Genomic DNA, 9,237 nt, shown 5'->3' with positions numbered 1-9,237 from the left:
TGTGAAAGCCAATGAAGAGACTCCAGCCTGTGTTGAAAGTCAGTTTTGGTGTTGCATCAGGTGGCACTGGCTGAAATGTAGGAAAATACCAGTATTAATGACAGTAGTGCAAAATTTAAAGGAAGTGTCTGGCTCTGGGCTGAGGTTAAATGGAGAGGTGACTGCTAGGCCAGAGAGATGCCAGCCCTTTCCAAAGGCTGAGCAAAAAGCAAGAAATAGCCAGACAAAGGGGTGAGTATCAGCAGTGCTGCCTGACTGGGATCACTCACCATGGCTACAATCACTGAACAAGGGTGCAAAATCAGCAGAAACTGAGCGTGAGAGAGGAAGAATTGGGCTAGGTTGTTCACATGGTAGGGGGAAATGGGGGCAAAATAGAAGGCAAAGCATGTGATGGAGCTGTTTGGGGCCAGGGTGGGCTTGGGAGAATTACACCAAATCTGCTAGGGTTCTGCGGGTGGGTTTGCCTTGCTTCTGCAGCCATGGTAGTGGAATGTGACCCTCAGCATCACTGAACAAGTCTCCTGACATGGCAGCTGTGAGTGTGACTTACATTAGCAGCTCACTTCATCAGAATCTCAGAAAAGGCCATTTAAGGAATCTCATTTGTGTCCACATCCCTCTGCAGCTCTCCAGATAGGACTGAAAGACGTGAAGAGCTCTGCAGGTCCTTTCCCAAGCTGCTGCTGGCAGGGTCTTGGAAGTTGACAGCCCATCTTGCACTCCAGCACACTCCACACTCCAGCACACCCAGCCATTTGGTTCAAACTGGGAGGTGACCCTTGCCAGGAGGGATTCAGCATTTCCAGGCCACAGGGATGCATGCCACCAGACCTGTCAGTGCACCTCAGTCCCACCTGAAGTCATCCCAACTCCAAACAGTAAATGGGGAAGCTGCCTGAAAAATGAGGGAACACTTTTGCTCGTGAATTACTCAAGGCTTTGGTAGTGTTCTCAAATATTTGTTTCAGTGTTCCAATAAATGTTCTATTTGAATAGAAATAATCTAATTAGCCAATATTCCACAGAATCTAAATATTTTGCTCTAAGATAGTGTTTCCTTTCCCTGCCCCAAAGAGATTTAATCCTTGGCTGATTATGTGGCTCAGGTTCTGGCCATGATGTGGGCTTCCCTCCACTGTTCACATATAGCTAAGGTCTTAATCCAGCCACTGTCATAGCAAGGGGGAGAAAAGAATTTATCCTTAGTTAAACCTGGGAAGAGTTTTCCATCTGACTTATGCACTTCAAATGAGGAGTATGAAAGAACGCATATCAGAAGAGGATGGGAGAATTAGGGGGCAGAAACCAAGCCTCCCTGCCTCCCTGCATCAGCTGTGCAGGGAAGGGGTCACTTGCCAGCAATGGGGAGCCCTTGAAAGAGAGGCCATGGGATCTCAGAGCATGTGAGATCCCTGGAGCTCACATCATGAAGAGCAGGCAGTGTGAGTCAAGTGCCACAACTGGAATTTGTCCCTGCCTGCTCCTCCCTGAGGTTCTCCAATGCCTTTGCTTGTTGAGGGACTTGCCTTCCCACTGGATGGCAAAGGTGCTGCCCAGTTTCATAGTGTGGAAAGGGGTTTAGGCACACCACATGGTCCCTGCTGTGGAGAAACATCCTGCCCTGCACCCAGGGCTCTGCAGTGTTCACAAGTGTCTGCTGGATTCATGGTCTGGAGATGCACCAGGCAGAGAGGAGTGTGAGCCTGCACTGAGGGATGCACCTTGGCATGACTGCCATCAGAGCACACAAGTGGTTGGCCACACTCTCCCCTCTCCCAGGTTTGTGGCAGAGCTGAGGTCAGGCTGCTGGGCTGTAGCTGTTGGAACAAGCAGGCACCAGCTTCCAGGTATGCAGACATGTGAAGCCCAGCTTCCTTTTGGGATGCTGGTAACTGATAGGTGCTGGGTGTCTCTTGAGCAACTGCTTCCCTGAAACATGGAGAAAAATTAGAGGACTGGAGGCCAAAGGATTCAAGAGAAGAAGTAACAGCATGCAGCATGTTGGTGCAAGTTTTGCCCAGCACAGGGAAGCGCATTCAGCTGGGAGCCCACCACCCCAGCCTCGTTGAGGTGTAGCTGATGGGTTTTGGACCGACTGGATGCTCCTGCTGCCACTGAGGCTGAGCCACAAGACTAGGCATAGGATGTGGGTTCAAGGGAACCTGGAGAAATGGTGTCTGTCACACATGGTAGTTGGTGGGACAAGCTGCCTGCTCTTTTTGCTTTCGGCGTTAAGTTTGGCAGTTCCAGTGTGTGTTCTGTGGTGTTTCCTCAGTGACCAGTCTGGCAGTACCTGCTGTGTTTCCATGGGGTGGTTTGAGAAGTCCACTGTAGGAGCATCTTAAGAATTGTGAGGAATTTTTGTAACATCAGATGGAGACTTTGATCCATTTTATGATCTTGGTGGATGTTGATGGTATCCTTCATTATTCTGCTGGTTCACTTTACCATGTGTACCTGGGGCCAGGAACATTTTAACAGGTACTGGGAGAAAAGGAGACTTGTAACACCACCTACTGATATGCAGAATGTTAAAGATGTGTGGTATTAAGTATAAAACATAAATGCTGTGAGGTAATTGGGAGAAGCTTTGCATTGTGACAGCTGGATTTTGTGTCCTGCATCACAGTTGCTGGAGTGGGAATGGGGGAATGGTTTGGGTGGCAGGCAGAGCAGCTTCTTGAGGGACCAAACACAGCATAAGAGACATTGAAATGCAGGCGCAACTTGCGAGGAATGGCAGAATTTTTGTGAAAGGTTATTTTAAGATTTCTCTGTGTGCCATCATACCACTGAGGAGGGAGAAGGAATATCGTGGAAGGAGATAGCTGGATTGGGATGCACCTGACAGCTGTAAATGAGTCAAAAAGAGCAAAGTGCTGGTTTGTAACTGCCATACATGATGGAGCTGCAGTTGACTGTAGTTCAGTGACTGAAGTTGGGACTTAGGAGAATGACCTCCAGAAAAGGGAAGGATGGGAAAGCGCTTCATGGGGAGCCAGCAGAGCATCATGGGATGCTGGTGGGAGTTTTTGCTGCATACTTGTTCATAGTTGCTTTCCAGTGGATAAATTAATCTTCTATCTCCAAAGTTAATTGGAGATCACATGTGAAATGCTGAATGGAGTACTAGCAATCTCAGTTGCTCAGTTACTAGCATGGTGCTAGTAACTCCAAGGCTGTGGGTTTGATCCTCCTATGGGCCATTCACTTAAGAGTTGGACTTGATGATCCTTCTGGGTCCCTTCCATCTCAGACTATTCTGTGATTCTGTGAAAAGCTCTGTGAATCTCATTGTGTATGGATAGGGGATTTTAATGCAACAGCTCACCCTGCCTGTTGTATATATTAGGCATAGCAGCAAGGATTAGGAGTCCAATGCAGGTGTTGGCAGAATCACAGCTGGGCAGGGAAAACTCCCAACCAGGTGTCTGTTTAGTTCTTTCTCATGTAAGCCATCTAGACAAGAAGAAGCAAAGCCCTGGCATGAGAGTATTGCTCCCTACACAGATGGTCTCCAGCTTTCATATCTGAGTTTGTGCAAAGCAGGGAGGGAACCAAAAAAGGATGTTGGTAGTGCAGCCAGTTATGCATCAGAGAAAAGTCTACAAACCACTATAAAAATAATGGAAAAGAACAGTAAGTAGTGAGATTTATTACAGCTAGGAAAACTTCTCATGTTTTGCACACAGAAGGTGCAGCATTGCCAAGAAATATCTACTCATGGTGAGCCCACAAAATTTGGGTAGTGCAAGAGGACACGGCATGGAGCTGCAGGAAAGGAGAAGGATGGTCCTGGGGAGGAGCAGCCCTGAAGAATATACTCAGGAATATTTTTCCAAGTCTTCTTAATTCCTTGTGACTGTCCCGGGGAGAATCAAGTGTCTCTAAGGAGAAAAGATGTTCAGAAAAGAGTCTGGTCTTGAAATAGTTTACTATTTCAAGTAAATGGTAAATGAGACAGAAGGGCCCCTGCCGGAGACAAGTGCAGAGGCAAATAGACATGTCACCAGAGAGTAACAGATGAAACCTCATCCTCTTGATCCATAAGGACATGGTTGTCCTGGAGCATGGGGCAGCCATCAGGCAGCAGAAAGCCCAGAGGTGTGACAGACAGCCAGGCCCTCCACCTGTTGGTAGGACATGACCCATTGGGAGCAGCACACCCAACTGACTTGCGTGTGATGTGGCTCATTAGCAAATATCAGGTCTGGTTATGTACAGGTGCTCCAAAACATCACAGCTTTCAGGTTTCTTGGGGTCATATAGCACTGGTGTCTGTGATAGGGTTTCCACGCTGCCAGTGACCACAAGAGAACAACTTCTGAGTGCTGAGGCAGATTTGTCCCCAGCTCCTCAGCCCTCGAGGTGAAATTGTGTCTCTAGCCAGGGCTGCCTGCAGCCAGTCTGTGAGTGTGGGCCATGCTGAACCCTGCACTTGGGGCTCTGTCTCCCTCCATGCGGGCAGTGTCACAGCTCCAGGACAAACACTCTGTTTGCCTTGGCAAAAGGCTGCAGAGAAGACTTGGGCAGTCCAGAGGGTTTGGCCACCTCTACCCAAGTCTGTTTGGCCTTGCTTATAGCAAATGGCACTTGCTTGTGGCGCAGTAGCGCTATTCTGGGCTCTTCTCTCAGTGATTTGGGGGACCTTCCCCAAACCCATCCCTGCAAGAAGAGTCATCTTGCTGTTGACATACAGTTTGTAAATAAAGCCACTTTTTAGGGCAATCTGGAAAACAATTCCTTTATTTCTTCCCAGTGTATTGGTGGTCAAAACCCCTAACTGACAGGCAGGACTCTTCGAGATGCAGATGGATGCTCTAGTCTTCAGAGAAAGCCATGAAAGGGTTGGTGTGTTTCACAAAACAGTTCAGGCTGGAAGGGACCTCAAAGCTCATTTCATTTCATTCCCCTGCCATGGGCAGGAACACCTTCCATTATTCCAGGTTGCTCCAAGACCTGTCCAACCTGGCCCAGAACACTTACAGAGATGGGGCAGCCACAGCTTCTCTAGGCAACGTGCCAGTGCTTTACCATCCTCACAGGGAAAAATTTCTTCCTAATATCTTATCTAAATCTTTCCTTTGTCAGTTTTAAACTATTCCCTCTTATCCTTTCACTACCTGCCCCCACTAAGTACTGGAAGGTCTCCCTAGAGCCTTCTTTTCTTCAGGCTGAGAAGTATTTGGAGATGTCTGGATCCTGGTTTTAGGGGTAAGTGACCAGGAGTGGCATCTTTCCTGAACCCCTGTTCTTTTTCCAAATGCTTCCTTTCTTGGCCACAGCAGATCTCAACATTTGATTTATGGGCTTTTAAGGTGTCTAAAAAAGGAAAAAAAGAGCTGCATTCATTCAGTATGACAGAGAAATTGGAATGGCAGGAGGGAAGCTTGCTGTCAGGTCACCTCTCAGGAATGTCTTGTCTGTGGAAATACTGAAGCAGCCTCCCCCAGTGCCAGGGCTTCATGTGAGATCCCAGAGCTGCAGCTGAGCTGGAGCGTCCCTCAGCTCTGATATTTCTCTCCAGCTTCAGGTGGAGCTTCTGATGTGGCCAGGAGCTGAGGTCCCCCTGGAACCTTACTTCTTACCACTGCTCAAGGAGCAGAGAAAAGCAGGATGAGAGACCTCTGGGTCAGCATGGCAGGAGGGGTACAACCCCTTGGAAGGAAGGACGGTCAGACAAGGGACATTTGGAGGTCTGGGCAGGCTGGAGGGGAAACTCTGCAGCCTACCAGTGCCATCTAAGCAGGGGCACAGCTCCGTGGGAAGTTCAGATGCCACACAGTGCCTCTACAGGCCCTGGCAGCAGCGGCAGCAGGACAGGGACCATTGCATTCAGCCTGGGTACACATGTTGCCATGCACAGATCCATCTGGAAATGCCAGCATACAGAAGGGAAGAGAGGTTCCCACTCTTCTTTGCAGGCTGGCAGCCCTGTGGTAGCTCGAGATGCTGACACCAAGGCCCTGACAGTTTTCAAGCACTCTAGTTGTCTGGGCCCACTGCCAGGGAATGGGCTGCAGCGTGGGGAGTCATGTCCTGAGCAGATGCTAGTTCCACGGCAGCCTCTGCCTGAGGGCTCCCTCTGCTTCTGGTGGACATGGCTTGTGGCTGCATCCTGCACTGTGGGGTGCTATGCAGTGCCCTGGGCTCCTGGGCTCCTGTAGTGCTGGGTACTGAGAGTGTTTCTCTCTCCCCTCCTTCCTGGGCACAGGCAAGGTAGACTCATGGCCAAGAGGTGCCCAGGTAGGAGCTGGCTGTGTCAGAGGCACTGCAGCAGAAGCAGAACCAGGCTCCTGTGGCGGATGTGGTGCTGAAGGATAGACCCACTGACTCCTGTGTAAGGGCAGGGAATGGGACAGACTGTGCTTGCTTCTCAGGATCCTTGGGGGATTCTGTGCAGGACAGGGGCCAAAGGTCAGTGGAGGGAAATGGATTCATTTATCTAGCATTTAACTCCTACAAGCCAAGGCTGTGGTGGGGCAGGAGCTCAGAGCCCCAGTGCTGCAACCCCCCACAGCACAAATTGAACTGGACTGGGGTGGGCATGGAGAGGAAGGACACTAACCCAGCACCTCATGTGTGGATCTACCCTCTGGAGAGGCTCCACCAGGAGCGCAGGTGCATGTCCTGAGCAGACAGCCCCAGAGTACTCACCAGCATTACTCCTGTACCTGCACAGGCAACAGGCAAGAGCCTGCAGAGAGAGGGATAGACCTGCCCATTCTCTTCCTCTATGCAGGTAAAGAGGCACAACAGAGATCCAGCCCCCAAGACCCACACCTGGGGCAAATTGCTTCTAGCTCATGGGGAAGTGGTGTGTGCTTTCCACATGCTGGTCCCCATACCAGCCAGCCAATTGGGACAACTGGAGCCCTCTGTATGTGCTCTGTATATAGCAGCACTGGTCCTCCTTGGGCAATGTAGCACCCCAAAAGTGGGACCTGTCTTGTCACATGGCTCCTTCCTATCCTAGATGAAACAGCACCCCCAGGCAGGTAGGAGGTTTCCCAGTGCCCCTGCCAGCAGCAGGATGTGAGGGATCCCATCACACCTGATCCTGCCCTGGCTCCTAGCAGGATGTGAATCATGCCTGAGAAATGGGGACATGTTTAGGCATGAGTACCCTGTCCTAAGCAAGTGGCACCAGTTTTGTGCAGGCAGGTGGTCCCTGTGGCTGGTCTGGCTGCAACAGAGCTGCCATACTGCTGCCCTCCTGCTGCTACTGTCCTCCAGCTGCACTGTGTGCCCCAGGACACCTTCCTGTGCATCATCCTGGCCATTCTGTGCTGCCCAGCCTCCATCCACACCCAAGGGCAGCCCTTAACCCATCCATTGTCCTGACCCATCTCTGGGATGTGCCCATGCCCAGGTTCTGCCATCTCTCAGAGGGCACAGCACTACATCCACCCCAGGTCTGCTCCTCTGGCCTCTCTTCATGCCAGCCTGTGAATTAAACACGCTGCATAGTTCCCAGGGACCTACTGTTAAGGAGGATCTTGGCACATCATCACACCCACGGCTGCAATTCTCAGGAGAGGAGGAAGAGGAGGCAGGGAAAGCCCAATTTCTCCTGCAGCCCCAAGCAGATGGAGGAGCTTTTCTCCTGCCCAGAGGAGCTGGGAACCACGGGGGTACTCTGCCATGGGAGGCCCTGGGAAGAAGTTCTGAGAGCTCCAAAACTCAACCACCATGATGTCACTGTTGATAATAGCATGGTGTCCTGTGGGAGCTGCCCTATTTTCAGCACACAGAGGAGTGGCAGCATCAGGGTTCACATGTAGATGCCAATGGCAAACAACTATGGGCAAACAGCAGCCAAGAACTGTCCTTCTCCTCCCCTTTTTCCTCCTCCTTCTCCCCCCATCCCCCTCTTCCTCAGCTCATCCTGCTGCTTTGGTCAGCCAGGAGTGGGTGCCTGGCCCAAACATCCACCTGGGGTGACAGGTGTCCCCTCCCTGGCTTCCTCTGGGACTGAGGTCAACCAGGTCAAGCCAATTTGTGATTTTGGGAGCAGTCACAAAATACTGGGTGTGTGGACAGTGGGATGGACAAAGGTCTGTGCATGTCAGAAGTTCCCAGGAGAGGAGGTATGAAACCAGAAAAGCTTCAGGAGGAAGAAGAGATGGATTCCAGGACCCTCCTCTGCCCACTGCAGCCTGTGTGGCCCTGCACTGCCAGAGGGTCTGTGCTACCAGAACAGAAGGGTAATGCTGGCCCTACGCTGTGCTCCTGTGTCCAGAGGAAGGGCTATGCCCCAAATGAGATATTGAATTGAATTGAATTGAATTGAATTGAATTGAATTGAATTGAATTGAATTCTCCCTGCCTGGCACTACAGTCACGTCCCTACCTTTGCATTGTCCCATCTCTGAGTCAGGCAGGTGCCCAGGCCAGTTCCAAACATGTGCTTGCACAATAAAATTCCATCACTGCTATTTAACATTATGTTTAGCATCCCCAAAGGGAACCCAAAGGATTCTTGCCTCTCCTCCTTTTGCTGCACTTGTCCCCTGGCTGAGGGAGCCCCCAGAACCCGTGCACCCACCCAGGCCTCTGGCCCTTGATGCAGGTTCATCCCATCTGCTGGGTAATATGACCACCTTTGTCAGCACAGAATGCCCAACAGCATGCTGTGATTGCTGCAGACTGGTGAGATCAGTCCCTCACATGCCCTGCACTAACACACTGGGCAGTCTCCCCACAGCCCTCCCAGAGCCAGGCCTGGAGCTGGAGCCCTGGGCTCTCTAAGGGGTTTGTAAATATCTCCTCGCTCCACTTCATGGAATGAAGTCTGCTTGGAGTCTGTGCTTGACTGGCTCACCCCCGGGGAGCCCTGCATATGCTGTGTGGTGGGTGGTGATCCTGGTGATGTGGCAGTGGGTCATTGAGGATGTGACAGGATCACTACCTGGGGGGATGGAGCCAGGAGTGGTGCAGACCTATGGGAACACAGGCAGGATAAGTGCCGCCGCACATGCTGAGAGCTGTGCACGCAAGGCTACTTCATCCACAAAGCTCAGCATGCTTCTGCTTCCAGGTGCTCCATATGGGAAGATCACGCACAGATCCTTCTGGCAATGCCAGCATACAGCAGGGAAGGGAGGTTCCCGTCCATGCTGCCAGCCACACGTCAGTATTCATTGCCCTGCTCAGTGCTGCTGCTGCCAGAGGGGCTGTGGAACAAACCTGGTGTAACTTCAACAGCTTAAGGTTGGCAGTGGGGTCCCCCCC

The sequence above is a fragment of the Zonotrichia leucophrys genome, chromosome 15 (assembly GCF_028769735.1).
Source record: "Zonotrichia leucophrys gambelii isolate GWCS_2022_RI chromosome 15, RI_Zleu_2.0, whole genome shotgun sequence".
In the NCBI taxonomy this organism is placed as follows: Eukaryota; Metazoa; Chordata; class Aves; order Passeriformes; family Passerellidae; genus Zonotrichia; species Zonotrichia leucophrys.
This window is presented reverse-complemented; position numbering follows the sequence as displayed.